Raw genomic sequence first — 6000 nt, 5'->3', positions numbered from 1 at the left:
CCTATTCTTTCAAACTTTTTTTTTTAACTGGGCCTCGGCTATTCTACTTTTAACTTCTTCACTACCCCCACCGTCTTCACTAATAATATTACCAAGGGAAGTGGAGCTATCCATCTGATCAGTCTTTTCGCCACCCAACGTAGGCTCTTCATCTTCACTTATGAACTTGCATTCTGAACCTGCAAAATCTCTGAAAGTTCATTTATTTTACTAATACTTCCATCTAGGACACTTAAATCATTAGCATAATCTAAACATAGGAGAGTTTTACTTTCGCATTTAATTCCTTGTTTCGTCCATAAGAACTTTTGCAATAAGATTTGTTAGTTTCAAGTACCAGCTATCCTTTCAAAGTAAAGCTAACCCTCTTAAAAAATTTTGGTACTATATATTTTAAGCTTAATTTTGATGATTTTTCGCCCACATTTTTTCTTCTTCCTTTTTGTTTTTAATTTGGCACCCGCTGCTGCCAAATATTGCAGAAGTTCATATGAAAGTCTTTTCAACAAAAATGGATTTTCTAAGTTTTTAAGATCCCTTTCCATCGCACTTCTCAACGAAATAAAAAAAAAAACTAAAATAAAATTCTCAAATCTGGAAAACCTTACTTTCTCCGAGGAAGGGGCATTTTCCAGAGGGTATTTTCCGGAGGGTGGTATTTTAGGGAGGTATATTCCGCGGGGAGAGGGGTTGTATTTTCCACAGTGGAGGATTTTCCAGGGGTACTTTCTGGGGGGGGGGGTGTTTTCCAAGGGGTAAACGTCTAGAACCTTTTTTTAACAGTTGAAAAAAGTTTGGAAAAACAGAAAGAAAAGTACGCTAACCAAGATTAGAATATTGTAAGTTACAGTGATGACAGAGGTCAAAAATGATCCTGAAGCATGGGCGCTCTGAAAAACGGAGGAAGGTTTCTTAGATGTTTCCGGAGAAATTGCCTACTGAAATTTTTACGTACACGACTGTGCGTAGTACCCTTAGGTACAAGTTGAGATGGCCAGGGAATGCTCTGCGGATGAAGGATTATATATTACCGAAGACTGTCCTCTTTGGCCAGCCGTCTGGGGCTAAACGGAAAGCAGTTCGTCCGCGGTTTGGGTGGGATGATGTCATAGGGAAAGATTTAAGGAGAGTGGGAAGTTCCTGGGAGGGTGTAAAGAGGGAGGCTTGAAATAGATTGGGATAGAGGAGTAGCGTGCGTAGTTGTTTTGGCCTCAGGCAGCTTGGGGCTGAGGTTGGCTGTTAGTAGTGGTAGTAGTAAAATAGTTTACTATAGCCTTTACTGCTTGGGCCATTTTGATGATGCTGAAGAAAAATAATAAGATATTCTTAAATTAAGAGCATCAAATTTTTGCAAGAAATGCTGTTTTTAACGTTAATATTTTAACTATTTAATTTTATTATTAGTGTTTGCTATTTTGAACTCGGAAAACTCTAGTAAGAGCACCATCTAATGCGCATGAGCCATCTATGACATTTATTATGCATTCCTTGGTTCTGCAGATTATGTCATTGACATTTCCTATTGTCCAAAGCTTGATTTGAGTTCACAACTAAGAAGCGAAGACCCGAATAACTGCTTTAGATAATTACGATTAGATTACAAGCTACAGCTGTACAGAAATTATTTGTCGTAGTCCTATCATTTCATTTGAAGTAACCCACCGTCTCGTTGTTTTTTCTCCAAAGTCCAAGGTGATTCCCTCTTTATATTTAGGCTAGGCATATTATGCAATAGCTCAGACCTCCTTTGAGGGAATATCTTGGTCTCATTCTTGTTCAAGAACACTACTAAAGAAAACGTTATAAAAGGTAAATATAAAGTTGTTGGCTTCTTCTGAAGGAATCATGCTACATAGGTAAAATTAGTAGGCTACCATGATATATCTTATATAATGCTGCATTAGATTCCTTATATCCCAATAGGCTATCATTGCTGTTTTTCTCACAATGTATCTCCACCCCCAATGTTCTTATATATGGCTCTAATAATATATTTCTTGTGTAAAATTCTAGTTAATTGACTTCTTGCTATCTCGGAAAGGGTTTAGGTTAGGAAAATGATACTTTCAGGGACGAATCTACAGAATAAAGTATGTCCCAGGAAGGTATTTTGAAGTAACTACCTCCACTTCTTCTCCCTCTAGAGGGCCCTGACCTTTGATGACCTTTAAAAATATGTGTGTTATAATAGTGAAACCTTCCAAAATAGATTGTCTGCTTAATTGAAGTACAACAAAATTGTTTTCAGCTTCATAACTTTGCTCAGTTCCATTTTATAAGGTTTTAAAGATATGCAAATACATTTCCTAAATTTTGAAAAAAATAAATTGATATGGTTCAAAACTCTACTCAAATAACAGGAATTGCATTTTTCAGAACTAAAAGCAGAGGAAAAGAAACTAGTAATTGAAAATTAAGGTTAAATGTTGTTTTGTCAAAATTTCAATAGATATAGACCTGTCATGAAGGCAAATTTCAGGGCCCTCTAGAGAGAGAAGGAGTAGAGTTGGGTACTTTAAAATACCTTCCTGGGACATACTTTAGTCTGTAGATCCATCCCTAAAAGTTTCATTTTCCTAACCTAAACCCTTTTTGAGATAGTGAGAAGTCAATTAACTAGAATTTTAGTGTCATAGAATAATTCTATGAATATCTAACAGGTTTCAAGTACAACTCCTCTATACATGTTTCCTTCTCAATAGCCCCTAATCTAGACCTTTACCAAATATTATCATATGTCATAGATTCTTTGCTGAAATGAGTTTTTGGTGGTATTGACTTGGTGCAATGTAGTTTGTGTGAGATTGTTTGCAATATTTATATGTTTTTAAAAAGTGGATTAAAATAGAAAGAAATATGATGTTCTGATTAATATAAACATGCTGTATATTATAAAGTAGTCTAAGAATTTTTTTGGTTTATTGTTTTCTTTGAGTTAAACCTTTTGAAATATAGATCCCATGTCTCTCTAGGTATAGTACAATTCTTGGTCTCCAAATTCAATGGAAATAAGCCATATTTCTTGAAGACTGTTTCACCCAATCCATTTCACTCTAATAAACTGAAAATCTAGATAGGAATGAATCTATTTTTCATTAGAAACTATTTATAGAACATTGCTTCTGTCTGTTTTAGGCTAAACTTTTTACTCAGAAATATTTCAGGGTTGAATTGCATTAAGGTCTCATCTGTATTGTAGCCTACCATTTTTTTTTTTATAATATTAGTAAAGTCTGGTTTAGCTGATCCATTTTTAACTGTCTTTTGTTTAAAAATGTTTTCTAAACTGGGCCTCAGATGTTCTAATTTACAATCCTTGATGCTTGTTTCAAATATTTTTGCCAATTGGATCTTTCCAGCCATAGCAAGTTGGAGAAACAACTAAAATGAGCTAATGGGTAGATAAGGAAACCAAGAGATCCTACAATAGAATTCTTTATTGTTCACTTTATAACATTCAATTAGCTAGAATCTGGTTAAGTTTTTTTTCATCATATATCTGGAAACTGAAGAACTATTAAAACTTTTGCTGCTTTAAACTAAGAAAAGGGAATATAAAGAAGCAAAGTAGACAAATCTTAAGATTGCTCCTCATAACTTTACACTAAGGCATGATTGATAATAGTTTAGTTAGATTCAAAAAAACCATCTCAGTTAATCTTTTAGAGGTCATGGGTGCTAAGGGGCCAACATATGTCTTTCCAATCTAAAGTAAATTTCCATTTATTTTCCCAGCTCATGACACACAATTTCTGCATAGAAATGAAAAGAAAAATTCAGAATAGAAAAGCTCTCAGGATGAGAAATGAAAATGTCAGGAGGGAAAATGACAGAAGTATCCATCCTAGTAAATAGGTTTTGTTAAGCACAAATATAAATTCTTTGGAAATTATAAAAAAACATAAGTACAGTATTAAAGTAAATTTTCATAGCCAGCTGTACAATTGAAAATATTTTTTAAAGCTTTTATTATACTTGGTCTGTCTATGCAAAATTTGTAGGTGCCTGAATTCAAACATGAATATATATGGTCCTAATTTGTGTTTAAACTGTTTTTTTTTGCCCAATGAAAGGTTAGGCCCAAAAAGTTAAGAAATGTCTTATATATATATATATATATATATATATATATATATATATATATATATATATATATATATATATATATATATATATATATATATATGAAATAACACCAGGAGTAATTAAAAAAAAATCATTAGGACTAAAATGGGTGAGAAATGATTACAAGAGTTGCAAAAAGTAAAGAGTTTTGGTACAACTTGAGACAATTTGTTTTTAATTTTCATTATATAATACCAAATCTCTTGTCAAAAGTTGGTATCTTGAATTTGGGACAAGACTTGTAAATAAACACAATTAAATATTTCTAGTACCTTTCAGCTAATCTGAGACAAAATAGGTTTATCTCTTATCTGTCCCCTCTGCCAACCCCCACCTCCCCTCCAAAAATCTAATGGTTTCAACTTGATCTCTCAAGCTGTTTCCCAGAAACTGCAGATACAGTGGCAATAATTGAGGGACTATATCCTCCTTGTATTATATTTTTTGCTCCCTTTCCCTCTATCTAGGTCTTGAAATATACCTTCTTTTTTTTTTTGGGGGGGGGGGTCATTTAAATTGCTTTTTAGACGTCTCCATTGAAAATCAGTGAATTTACCTCTTCCCAGTAGGTTTTGAAACATAGATCTTGCCCCCCACCCTCTTAAATTTTGTGAATTTCATCACTGAAAATATGCTGTTTTGATCAACTGACAACACCCAGGATCTTTTGATTTACCTTGTTACTAAAATGTAAATAGATTCTAAGTCCCATTGTGGCTTGTAGTGCAAAAAAGTTTATGCTGATCAGAGAAAAATATATTTAGCCCTTTTCTAACTCAAATCCTTAAGTGCAATCTTCTCCAACACAACCTAAAAGTTGCAACTCTATCCCCCAAGTCGTTGCAGATATGCTATTTTGGTAACCTAGGTTGTCTTTTAGTTTGACTTTGCCATGCTATCTCTCCTAAGTCATTGTTCAATGTCTCCTTATCCCTCCTCACCAGTCTCTGAAATTTTCAACTTGATAATAGTAGTAGTAGAATAATTTTATTGAAAATAATCATTTCTTATGTAATAGCACAATAAAATAGAACTTGCAAGGATATGCTAAAATAAGAAAAGAAAAAGAGTATAGGGCATGAGACCATTTACTGGAACCAAAATAAAATAAACAACAAACCAATACAATATAAAACCCCTAAACAACACATAGAAAATACAGAAAAATAAACCACCGAAAATATAGTTAATCTGTTTTGAAAGCATGCCTCAGCATACATGCATAAATCAGGTTTAAACCGGTTAAAATCACCATTATCCTTAATATCATTACTAAGTTTGTTCCAAAGCTTGGAAGCTCTATAGACAAGAGAATAAGAAGTCCTACTAGAAGCAAGTTGAGGAACCTCATTATTTCCTCACATCTGAGTATTGTGTTGATGAACATCTGACCTCTCACAAAGTAAACCTGTAAAGCAACCTGAAATGCCCTCATTATGATACTTATATATACAAATCAAAGTATAAAAATCACGCAATCTGGCTGCAGGCATTATATTTATTTCACTGTACACCAACCTCATGGACTCCCGGTTCCCCACACCACAAAAAACTTGGATAGCACTATTCTGGATTACACAGATTGGACAAAGTAACAAGGGAAAAGTACCAAGCCATATTGATGAACAATACAAGTTAGCAATCTAATGTCAAATTATTTTTCAGATGGCATGACTTTGGCCCCCATACACAACTCAAGACTCGTCACAAATCCCACTTCCATCCTAGAATGGTTGCCACAGATACCATGACCTTGAGACAATACCCAGTCATCATCTCGTGATCCCCCTACAGAAATTAGGCAGCAACACTCACCTCAGTGGTGGGTTCGTCTCAACAGGGACGTCAAAGTGATTCCGTTGACTTGCTACCTTC

The 6000-nt window shown here is 34.1% G+C and overlaps 1 protein-coding gene across 1 annotated transcript in view; it reads left to right on the top strand.

The window, feature by feature from the left end:
• Positions 1–1511: 1511 nt before the first annotated feature.
• The window catches only part of LOC136029039 (methionine synthase-like), an 84658-nt gene continuing 80169 nt past the window's right edge, over positions 1512–6000 (top strand). The window contains exon 1 of the mRNA XM_065707073.1: positions 1512–1692. The gene's annotated coding sequence lies outside the window, so the exon portion shown is untranslated. The remainder of the gene's footprint in view (positions 1693–6000) is intronic.

This window comes from Artemia franciscana, chromosome 7 (genome assembly GCF_032884065.1).
Source record: "Artemia franciscana chromosome 7, ASM3288406v1, whole genome shotgun sequence".
NCBI lineage: Eukaryota > Metazoa > Arthropoda > Branchiopoda > Anostraca > Artemiidae > Artemia > Artemia franciscana.
This window is presented reverse-complemented; position numbering and strand designations above follow the sequence as displayed.